Below are 12,629 nucleotides of genomic sequence, written 5' to 3'. Positions count from 1 at the left end.
AGTATGCACTGCCTGCTCATGTGCCCACCTCCAACTTGTCACTCGAGTCTTTACACAGTCCAGATGCACCTGTGACTCACGTAGACTTTTCATTGCTCTGTGTGGTTTTGGCTGCCTTTCTATATATAATCCACCAAGACACCCGACCACGGTGGGAGGGGGGTGTTTACAAAGTGCAGGAGTATCTAAGAAGACGCATGTTTGTCTCGGATGCGAATTGCTGTATGTAGCGTGTAAAACAGTTTGCTATGGTGCACGCGATCGTGAGTCGTAACCGAAAACTCGTTTTTCAAAGACTGCTCACTTCATTGTGTTTTAACCTCAGTTGTAAAGGAACGTTTTAAGGATCCCATGGGATACCCCTCGCAAACAGTTTTACACGCCGCATATGGCGATTCACCTCCGAGAAACATGCCTCTATTAACAGTCAACGTGGGTCGGAGCTGCATGTGACCTCTACGACAGACGAATATAAATGACGCCGGTTTTTCTGTGTCGTCGCATCCAAGTTGGTGGGCGTGGCTCTGTGAGTTGTCGTCGTATTCAATGGTCTTGGAGTTGGTGGGCGTGGCTCCTTCCTGCGTGCGCCATAGGTGTCTCACTTGTAGGCGGCTTATAATTATATGAATTATATATATAGATATATATTATATATTGAATATATATATATATTATATTATTGAATAGGCACTACTTTCTGTATGTACACTCTTAAAAAGAAAGGTGCCAAGGTGGTTCTTCAGAGCGATGCTAAAGGAAAACCATTTTGGGTACCCAAAAGACCCTTCCACATGAAGGTTTCAGGATAAACCCTTTTTTATTTGTTTATATCTGTTACAGATAACCTAAATAGCCATGTAAAATACCATTTGGTTATGATTTTAAAAGGACCCCTGCTGCATACAGTAACACATACAAAATTCAGAAGTAGCCTGCCATTCTTTAAAGATTTCAGGTTTTTTTCCTACATATTGGGAAATTTGGGGAAGTACCAACTTCATGTGCAAAGAATCCTTCCCAAAATGAAATGGTGCTTTGTCAAGCAATACTTCACGCTGCCAATCTCCTGTTCTAACACATGCTGGCACACACTAAGGAGACCAAGGTTTGTATCCTAAGTACTCTCTGCATGGAGTCTGCATGATCTTCCTGTGTTTCCAGGAGCTCCTGTTTCCTCACCATCCACAGACATGAAGGTATGGTGGACTGGTGATGCTAAACTGGCTGTAGTGTATGTTTGGTGTGTGAGTATATGTGTGTTTGTCCTGCGATTGACTGGCACCCTAAATAGGATTTGTTCCTTTCTTGTGCCCTATGGTATCTGGGATAGGCTCCAGCACCCCCCCACGACACAGGTCTGGATTAAGCACATTATAAAAAGACATGACAAAATGATTAGTGTTAGTAAATCAGTGGCCATTGTTATTTATATGATACAATCTTTTATTTGTCACCTGAACCAGTCTCCTCCTCACCAGTGATCTGTGGTCTTTATCTGATAGCTGTTTTTGTCAAATAAAGGGGTGTCATACATAATGGCAGTGTTGGAGAGGAAACACCTCACCTATATTTTGATCTGTTTTTTTTCACTGAGAGTGATACTGGTAATTTCAGTGTGACCATTTTCATGTTCATCTTTATCTGAGAATGCAGGGGGGTGGCTGGTAGGGCTGCACATGTGCTATCACATTGTGCAGTGGACTCAGGAGGAGCATGGAAGAAAGAGTTAAGTTCCAGGAGTTTCACCATGAATTTCGTTTCGTTTCTCTTTTTTGTTTTGTTTGTTTGACCAGGAGGGATGGCCTTGTTTCATTTTGTTGTTGCAAGTTTATCCTATTAGCTTTTAAGTTTCAGTGCTCAGTTTATGTGGTTGCTTCTCAAGTTCTTGTGAATTTTTGCAATCGTTCTGACTAGCTGCCTGCTACGGAGGGTCCAGGGATGATGGAACAGTCCAATTTTCCCACAAGGAAAGAGGGAGGTACAATGCTAATAAATGCACTTTTGCTAAATTTTTTATTAATAAATCCAGGAATCATAAATAATAATCAGCACTTGATGCATAACTTTCATTAGCAAGTACGTCTTTTAGGAGGCAGCATTCTAGGATAGATCCCTAAGCAGCTGCTTACGTGGTCTCAGTAATTGTGAAATAGAAGAAACTTGAAACTCCTCCCAGGACTTTTCCAGGAGATGGTCATCTGGCCATACTGAAAAACAGGGCAAGATCAGTCTTGGTCTGGGAAGTGACTAAGAACCCAATAATCCCTTTACCAGACCTCTGGAAGCCATCTGTTGTGATATGAGAATCTGTCAGTAAAATGGCCATCTCAACTTAACTCCATCAGTCGGGCGTTTATAGTAGAGTTGCAAAGCAGAAGCTACTCTTGAGTAAAAGGTGTATGGAAGTCCACTTGGACTCTGAGAGCATGAGGAAAGAATTCTCTGGTCTGATAAGATAAAAATGTAACTCTTTGGGCAGAAATCCAAGCACAATGGGGTAGAGAAAAAGGTCAGAATTGAGGTAAGGAGATGAATGTAGCCAAATACAGAGAGATCTTTGAAGGAAGCCTGCTGAGTATGTGCCACCTAAGACTGGGGCAATAGTTCACCTTTCAACATGACAATGACCCAAATCATACGTTAAAAAAAACACTGGAGAGTCTTCAGAACAAGTCGCTTTTCTTGAGAGGCCCAGCCAATGTCCAGACATAAATCCTTAGAGCATGTGTGTAGTGACCTGAAGATGGCACTTTACAGACGCGTCCTATCCAGTCTAACCAAGCTTGAGAGGATTTACCAGGAAGAATGGAATAAACTGTACCAATCCAAGTTGGCAAAGCTTGTAGAGACTAGCCCAGGAAGACTAAAAGCTCTGATACAAAGACCTAAGACAGAAGGTGACATGGCTCTATCTAACTTTCAGTTTTATTACTGGGCAAGAAAAACATACAAGCTATAAAAACCTGAACATGGACACAAATAGATGAACAGACACAGGCTTGGTCCGCAATAGAAATAAAATCCTGCAGTACTTCTTTATATTCCCTGCTTTGTGCCCCAATAAATGCAAGTTATTGCCAATTTACTAACAACCCAATTGTGCTTCACTCACTCAGAATATGGAACCAATATAGGAAGCATTTTAAGATGGAGAACCTTTTATCTGTGGCACCTCTGCACGAGAACCACCTTTTTCAACACTTGCAAACATATGGAGTTTTTAGTATCTGGAAAACATTTGGCATTAAATTACTTAGAGAACTTTATATAGATCACATCTTTGCATTCCAAATGTAACCTTCTAGCAACACTTTTCTTTCACTATCTTCAAATTAGAAACTTGGTTAAACAGAACGTGCCAGATTTTCCTCATCTCCCACCTTCGTCTATGCCTGAAAAAATATTGCTCAGTTTCAAGGACTCAGACAGCATTTCTGCAATATCTAAAATAATTTTACAGTCCCTCCCTTTCAAGGATCCAAGAGGACAATGGGAAAAAGATCTATCACTCAACATATCAGAAAAGGAGTGGAAGGTAGTAATGCAGAGAATTCACTCGAGCTTCATATGCGCAAAGCATACAATTATTCAACTTAAAATGATATATCAAGCACATCTGTCTCGCCTAAAACTGTCCAAAATGTTTTCAGGGCAAGATCCAACTTGAACTTAAAGTTGAGAAGGACAAACAAACTGTGACTGCCTTTACTACACTATTGGCATGCAGACTTATCTTGCTAAACTGGAAGAATCCTAACTCTCCTCTTTTAAGCCAGTGGGTAATTGATGTTTTATATTATTTGAAATCGGAAAAAATCTAATTCTCACTTAGAGGATCTGTGCAGAACTTTTTCAAAACCTGGAAGGATTTAATCAATAATATTTTAAATTAAGCCCTTAAAGAACTGAGGAAGCAGATTCTCTTCCCATTTCTTTTTCTTCTCCATTCATCTTTATCCGCTTATTAAACTCATCAATTTACTTATTTTTACTAGCATTACGTTTTACTCCATTGGCCATGCCAATGGCCATGGGGGTTGATTTGTTTTCAATCCTATTTTTTGTAAAAATTTATTTATTTGTATGGAATGATTACAATAATATCAATAAAGTAAAAAAAAGTCTAAAAGCTGTAATTTGTTGCAAAAGGACTTTTCAAAAGTACTGAATTAACAGCCTGAATACTTCTGTTTGGGATTTTTTCATTAGGGGTGTGGGCCAAAGGATGGTGCAGACATAACAATTGTTGGTGTACCAACCTGCGATTACCCTTTTAATTCTGAACAAAACAAGAAAGGTTTTAGTAAGGCAGTGATTCATAACCTTTTTTGTTTCTGACCCCTTTAAAAATCTGATGAAAGCTATGGACCCCTTCCCCAGCACCTGTATGGTGACCACTATTTTTCTCGCATGATGTTTCTCGTGTAATTTTTCTCATGCAACATTTTTCTCCCTGTTATTTTTCTTGTGCATTATTTTTCTCATGAGTATGTATTAGGCATTAGTGAGATAAATACTTGCGAGAAAAATCACGTGAGACAGTTCACTCGAAAAAAATCAACAGTACTGGGCTGAAGAGTAAATATAAATCTGACCCTCATGGACACCCTGAAACCTATCCAGGGGGGGTCCATGGACCTCAGGTTAAGAACCCCTGTAGTAAGGTAAAATAATGTCAATAGTACACTTTTAGTGTGCAGTTCAATTAGTATCTGTGAGAAGGGTTCTGTCTCTCTCTTCTTCCTGGGTCCAAATGATGACTATGATCTGTAATTGCCCTGTTTATATCTGCCTGCTCCCGGCCGGTAGGCACCTCCAGTGTTTGATGGGAATAGGGTCAGGTGTCATTTCCTTGTGATGGCTCAGTGCTGTAAAGCTGGGGTAGTCAACGTCGATCCTTGAGGGCTGCAGTGGCTGCAGGTTTTTGCTCCACACCCGTTTCTTAATGAGAAGTTAATTATTGCTAATGAAGCCACTTATTGTTCAAATGATATTTTTCTGCTTCATTTTAGTGGTCTCGCTTGTTAAGGTTCCCTACCCTTAATTTCTTATTTCAGTTTTAAACAGCTGTATTCACTGTTTTAAATGGCCCCTTATTAGAAATAAGATGCAAATCACAAAGCAGCCAGCAGTTCTCCATCTAACTTGTTTCCATTTATTCCTGTGTAGATTTATCAAATACTATTTGGTTTAATAAAGCACTTTAGAGAAAAATGTGAGAGACTGAAAACTATCTGTTTTAGGTTCCAAATCATTTGGATGATTTCCTTGAAAAGGAAAAAAATATATACAATGTAAGAACATTATGTTGAAGACTAACAAGCCATAAAATTAAATAAGGTCTGAGATCAGCGAAGAATAATTTCTAATTAAGCAATTGGATTGGAAGAAAAACCTGCAGCCACCGTGGCCCTCCAAAACCGATGATGCCTACCCTTGCTGTAGAGGAAAAGGAGAATTAGTTAAAGGCAGTGCCACCTCCTGCCTGGAGGTGGTAACATTGGGATTACCTGAGCCCTTGGTGAGATCCTCAAGTGCATGTGTGACACTGGTTATTGAGTATAGACTGATGGACAGGTATAGCAAATCTATCCATTTAAAATTGTGTGAAGAAAGTGAAGGAGCCTGACTACTTTCTGAATTCTACTCTATGTATTAACATGCTAGGTAGGATGATGCTAGGATGAGATGAAGGAATTGGGGTGTTTGGGAATTTGTATGATGAAATGGCTGCCTAACAGGAATTACAGGTGTCTCTGTGCTAACTTCGCTCCTGATTTTCACTACAATTGCTTCTAAAGACCCTTTAAATGCCAATCTGCTTTCTTTCCTTTTCTCACAACCACTCTAATACTTTTTTACATTTGTCTCTGTTTCAACTTGGGCTCACCGTTTTTGTCCAGTTAATATTTTTCCAAGCAATGTTAGTTATGTCACATCCTGTAGTAACTTTTAGCTTCCAATTAATGACTTATAGTGTTGCTAGTGCGGAAGCGGAAGGGAAAAGTTTCAAGTTCTAAATAATGCATATGCTTTCCCGCTAACTTTAGATTTCATCTAGTGTAAAAATAAAGAGATTTGTGTGCTAGGTTATTAAAATATTTAAATATGTATGTATTTATACATACAGTATGTGTGTATGTGAAGTGGGAAGGCTGCCTTGTGGTACAATGGTAGCAATAGGGCAACCTATGCTAAATTGGCCTCTGATGTGTGTGTGTTCACCCTATTGTAGTCTGACATCCTGTCCAGGGACCTCATGAATAAATGGTGCGTATGCACAAATATGTTGAGTATGTCCATTTCCATGCTCACATCGTGACGTATAAAAACTAAACTTGGAGTAAAGCCTCGCACATTTTCACGCTAGCTCAATCCCTTGCGTACACAAGTTCTCCACTCGATTTTGCAAACTGGCAACAACCAGTGTCAAAGCAGTGCTACTGTTCATTTATATGTTTAAGGCATCTGATTGTAATCAACTTCAAACAATATAATGGTCCACGAAATGGCCAGAATATTCCAAATACCATAGCTGCTTTAACGTTGTTACTTTCAGTACAACACTCACAGTATTTTAACCCACTGTATCTGAGTGTGGAATCACAGCTGTACAGCAGCTGATTGGAAAGAGAATTATCAGGATACAGCATCTAGCACATGCTGCCTCAGCTATCCGTACAGTCTACATGCTGTCTCAGCTATGCGCACAGTCTATTTGAACAACTTCAGAGCCTTTCCAGTAGGAACCTCATGCTTCAGAAACTGTTTCATCCTAAGATCTCTTAAAGCACTCAATCAGTCCATCAGTTCATGTTTGTGCTTATAAGTACAATCACCCCACTGTTAACTTGCACTACAGTTATAATATTGCAACCTGAGTCACGTGTTGACTTCTAAGTCAACAGATTTCCAAGCCCTATCTTCTTTGAGTTCTTGATATCATTTTTAAGATGAAATGCAGTAAAGTATGTTTATTTCCAGCACATTGCGACTTTCTGAACTTGAACTTTCAAGTTTCACTGCCACTCTGTTACTTGATCAACTTCCTTTTATTGTTTATATCGCTGTTTAAACTAACAAATAGTTTGTTTTTCCTTGCCTCAACTTTGTATTTGCTGAAGTTCTTCTATATTCCCCTGTACTTTTGCCATTGTCTTCTCACAGAACGCAAAACATAAGGGGCTATTTATATTGATTTGCACATTTAAATAGGCGTATATTTGGGAGGAGTCTGGGTGGGCAGCAGGCATGTGCACGTGCGTTACTTTACACGCTGCCCAGGATTTATGTAGTGGAAGAACATGGAATTGGAGTATGCACAGGTTTATGCATCTGGAGTTTTATTGTGTGTATGCCATGTTTAAGTGTGAATTCTACGCACAGCGTTATGCATGAGGCCCCTGGTGTTGTTCCTGCTTTGCATCCAGTTATTACAAGGTGTGACAAGGAATGCACTTCAGACATTAAAAAGGTTTGGGGCAGCCATCTGTATATTATATCCTGCCTGCAAAAGTTTGATAATAATTGAACAGAGATGTTCACAAGAATGACACCAAAACAGAACTGCCAGACTGGAGGTAAGTTGGTGGCTTTAAAGGCCTAGGGTCTCATGCATAACACCGTACATTGAATTCACACTTAAACATAGCATAAGTACAAAAGCGGAAATGTGCTTAAGCACAAAAAATCCAGATGCAGAAATCTGTGCATTCGCCAACTTCCACGTTCTTCATCTCCATAAATCCTAGTCAACGTGAAATGTAACGCATGCGCCTCCTGCCCCACCCAAACTCCTCCCAGAATTATGCCTTTTTGAATATGCAAATCAATAAAAATAGCCTTTAAGCTCAGTGTTCTGGGAAAAGGCAATGGCAAAAGCACGGGGGGAAATAGAAGAATTTCAACATATATCAAGTGGAGGCAAGGACAACGTGCTATTTGTTGCTTTAAAACAGTGGTATAAACAACAAAAGGAAGTTGATCGAGTGACATAGAGTGTCGGAGAAACTCGAAAGCTTAAGTTCACAAAGTTGCACAGTGCCCGAAATAAAAAAGAAGTTCTCAGATAACCCACCATCTGAGTGTCATATGAAAGCTTATTAGGATACAGAGAAAAGAAAAAAAATAGGGACACAGTGGGAAAAATGCTTGAAATGTCAACTTTAATCTGAAAATTTCCACTTTAACCTTTTGTCATTAAAGTAGAACATCATAAACTAGTTTCTCAAAAACCATCATAACTAAAGTAGCATGTTAAATGCTTTGTTTTGTATGTATTCTATGTGCTCTATGTGTGTGAATCATTATGTGCTTCTTAAACGGGCTTTCTCTTCCTCCGGCAGAACACAGAATCCATTACATTCATGATATTACAGCTCTCTGAATAATTAAAATACTGAAATGTATACTTGATATTTTCATGATTATAGGAGTTAAAGCATGTTATTAAACATGGGAACATGGTGGTGCAGTGATAGTGATGAACTGGCGCCCTGTCCAGAGATTGTTCATGCTTCTCACAAGATGCTTTCTGTGCCTTGCATGATCTTTGATGAAATATTTTATTGCAGCATTACTGTCTCTTTCAAACATACTAACCTCTAATTCCTGTCCTTCCTTTTCTTTCTCCAAGTAACCAATTGCCACATAATCAGCTCTGTAATAGACGTTAAGCAATCTGTAAGCTGAGAATGCCGATTCTTCAAAACTATTAAGGAACATTGAAATATCTTCGTAGTACATGTTATTCTATCCATCTATCCTTCCAGTGTAACGCCAGCCCCAGCAAGAATACAGCGCGAGGCAGGACCAATCCCTGAACTAGCTAGCACTGCGCCACCGTGTCCTCACATGTTTAATTTTTAACAATATAGATTATTTAAATGATGTTAAAATTTTATCTGTATAATGTAATAAACATATTTTGCTGCATTTCATCTTAAAATGATATTGTCATCATATGTAAATATGCACTTTATAAAGTGGCTCAGGTTGTGCAATATTATAACTGTATCGCAAGTTTACAGTGAGGTAATTGTACTTATAAGTACAAACAGTTCTATAAGAAGCACTTGATGGATTGATTGAGTTCATTTAGAGGGATTAAACTGTTTCTGAACCGCAAGGTCAGTACAGGAAAGGTTTCTGAAGCGTTTGCCATAAGAGAGTAGTTCAAATAGGCAGCATGGCTGAGACAGCGTGTGCTAGATGCTGTATACCGATAATTCTCTTTCCAATCAGCTGCTGTAGATCTTTGATTCCCCACTCAGATACAGTGATATAAATACTCTGAGTGGTAAAGTGAGAGTAATATGGAAAAAGATGATCTGCTGTGTCAACCCCTAAAGGGAGCAGCTGACAGAAGAAGAAGTAGATGCAGTGAGAGTAACAATGCTAAAGCAGCTATGGTATTTGGAATAGTTTGGCCATTCCGTGGACCATTATATTGTTACAGGCTAATTAAAATCAGATGCCTTAAACTAATAAACAATATTGCTGTTAATTTCAGTGTATTTATAAATTCGTGTCAGGGATGTGCATCTAAAAACAATAAAGGAAACCACACTGGAGCAACAGCACTGCTTTGATGCTGGGTGCCGCCAGTTTGCAAAACTGAGCGGAAAACATGCGTATGCCAGAGTTTTAACTAGCATGAAAATGTTCGTGGCTCTATGTCAAGTTTAGATTTTATACATCGCTATTTGAGCATGGAAACAAGCTTACGCAACATTTTTGTGCGTACGCACCATTTATACATGAGGCCCCTGAAGAGGAAGTGATGTCATTGGGGAACGGAACCAGACGTGACGTCATCGTGACCGGAAGTGACATCATCAAAGGTCCTGGAATCGGAACTGGCATCATCAAAGACGCCGGGACCTGATGGGATTTCCTGGCAACAGTCTGCATAGAACTGAGAAAGACAGAACACCCTGCTGCTCCACTGGTTTGATATGGTATTACCATTACTCAAGCCTTTTAGCTGCCTCCTACTCGCACATGTGTGACAAAGTATAGGCCCAAGCTTCCCTAGATAAGCCGATTATGAAAATGGATGAACGGACATAAAGAGGGAGTATAGTTTGAGGAATTGGTCGGTGTAAGGTGGCTCCCCACTTTGAAATAGTCCTGTCCTAAAATGAAATAAGCAGAGATGAATGAATAGATTCAGAAAATGGATGGATTTTTGGCACACATTTCTTTCTGAACAAACTGAAGTTAAATTGTTCTCTGATATTCATCTTGTCTAAGTACACAATTCTTATTTTACTCAGTTTTAATCCTCCACAATGTGGCCTTCTCTGCTTTCATCAGAGACAAGAAAATAAACCTTAGACACTTCTGAAGTTTGGCTGTAAATGAAATTGCATAATGAACCCAGACTGTTTCAGCTTTTGCATTGTAAAACTCATCCATTGACCTATAGGTATTTAGTTTGTTGTACATTTCAGTAAGCATTTAGTAACATCTATACAAAAATGAATTTACAGGAATATGCAGTATGCAGTAACACTACAACAGGAAATTAATATTTCAAGACCTAAGAGTGCTGACATCATTCATATTTTTATCTGGTAATTTGTAAGTGTAAAGATAACTCAGCGGAAGCTGTCAATAGAGAAGACTAATGCAAGAGCATGAATGTCCATGTTGCTCAATTTCCACTACGGAAAATTGTAAAACACCAGCATGCAATTAGACATTTCACAACGTTGATTGACGAGCACTGTACAACTCAAGTTTTTCTACAAGAATGTAAGTATTTTGATGGGTTGGAGTACTGGGAAGTGTTTGCAGGGGGCCAAAGGAAACCACCATTATTTTGTAAAATATGGTAAATGCCTACATACAAACTCAAAATAAGAAGAAGAACCTCAACTGTAAAAGAAAGGGTCTATTATACACCTGTGTGTGGGGAAGAGCAGCCAAGGAGCATTAATTACTATTAGGTGTAGCTACCACTATCTACATTCGAAAATGAAAATAAAGAGAGAGACTGTCAGAGAAAATGACAGATTTGAGTTAATTATCTCAACATGCTGCAGAGAAGGCATGACTGGCATTTTGTTCAAAGATTGTGACAGGAAGACAAATAGAGACAGCAGGAGCATGGTGGGCTGGTGAAAAAACACAAAACTTTTCTGCTGACAAGTGGTAATAGAAGGTCCCTGTATGGTAAAGTTGTCAGCATGTAGTCCTTTTTTTAGAATAAAGAACTGTGTCAAATCCCTGACTGCCATGAATGTGATCATGTGGTCAGTTTAAGATATGCAGCTAGAGATGTACTTTGAAGAACCAGCACTTTAAGGGATATTAGCAATTTACAAGTGTAGAGAGCCCTAGGCTTCAATCTGTGATATGCTGGTCCAGGGTCAGCCCAAGGGCCTCTGGCACACTAGACAAAATAATTTAATGAGGGAATTATCCAGGTTGCAAACAGAGTGTGAATGAAGCTCATATGACTGAGAAGGAGCATCCACAGGGTTTCCGCAGAATAGCTAAAGGGTCCAGTCTGTCTAGAAATTATACATGTTGCCTTGAGTTTTTTGACAGATTTTTAAGCATTTTGAGAGCATAAAGATCGCTCAGAGGCATAGTCTATTAGAATGTTTTTAATAAGAAAAAGTAAACAGAAAAACATTTTTCTTATGCAATATTATCCATAGATCACATACCAGTTAGCACTGTGCTATACAAACTTGTTTTAGTTACATTTATTATTCACCAGGTAGACCTTTTTCCTTTTACTGGTGAGACAGGAATATGTTTCGCACTTTGTGGTGTGCAAGTTCTTTAACCATCTCTTTGAGATGAAGTTCTTGCGTTAATTGGTGTTCAGTTGAAAGAGCTGCCAAGCTTCTTAAACACTCTTGATAGGTATAACCAAATTGTTTGATGTCTATAGTCATATGTTTATGGTAATTCATTGGGGCATTCAACCGGGCCTTACTATCGATACCAAATGAAAGGTATAATCATTGCTCAATTTTTTTTCATAGGGTTTTTAAATGGCTACCATTCAGTTTTCTTGAGTACCGAGCAGCTCTGATTAATATGAGAAATGATGGAATGTTTTTTTCCTTTTCAAATTTCCTCCCATTCTAAACTGCACTCGGCAGCATTCCTTCCCTCTGCACTCCCATTTCCTCATTATACTAGAGTTGAGCTCTGGTAGCAATGTCAGCATTAAATTTTCTTTTGGATGAACCATAATGAGTTTCAGTTTGTAGTAAATAGGTGGTAGTCTAATTGAAATAATGATTTTGAAGAGACTGGAGACATTTTTTTGTGTTCATTTTAAATGACAGGGGAACAAGGCACATCTTGAAACCTTTGCCAAATTAAGTGGTAAAACTTATGAGGTAGCCAAAGCTTTGCAAGTGCCACATGATACAAATTTTTTTAAGGGAGCAAGGAGAAGATTATTAATCTGAGAAGGGTGCTCAACAGCAAATTTTATTTTATCTTTCATGTTAGAGAAACTTAAAAAAACAGATGCTAGCGCAGAAAATGTTCTGTAGCAGATTGATTTATTGTGTAATTTAATTTTAATCATTCATTTTTTGTAAAAAAGAAAAAAAAAATGGCATTCCTGCCTTGTTTCTGCCACCCCTTAAAATTTTGGT

The 12,629-nt window shown here is 38.8% G+C and overlaps 1 pseudogene; it reads left to right on the top strand.

Moving 5' to 3' along the window:
* The first annotated feature begins 10,697 nt into the window (after nucleotides 1-10,697).
* LOC120524965 overlaps nucleotides 10,698-12,629 on the top strand; it is a 79,534-nt pseudogene continuing 77,602 nt past the window's right edge.

The sequence above is a fragment of the Polypterus senegalus genome, chromosome 3, assembly GCF_016835505.1.
Source record: "Polypterus senegalus isolate Bchr_013 chromosome 3, ASM1683550v1, whole genome shotgun sequence".
Classification (NCBI taxonomy): domain Eukaryota; kingdom Metazoa; phylum Chordata; class Cladistia; order Polypteriformes; family Polypteridae; genus Polypterus; species Polypterus senegalus.
The sequence above is the reverse complement of the archived record's forward strand: the minus strand, read 5'-3'. Positions and strand labels throughout refer to the sequence as shown.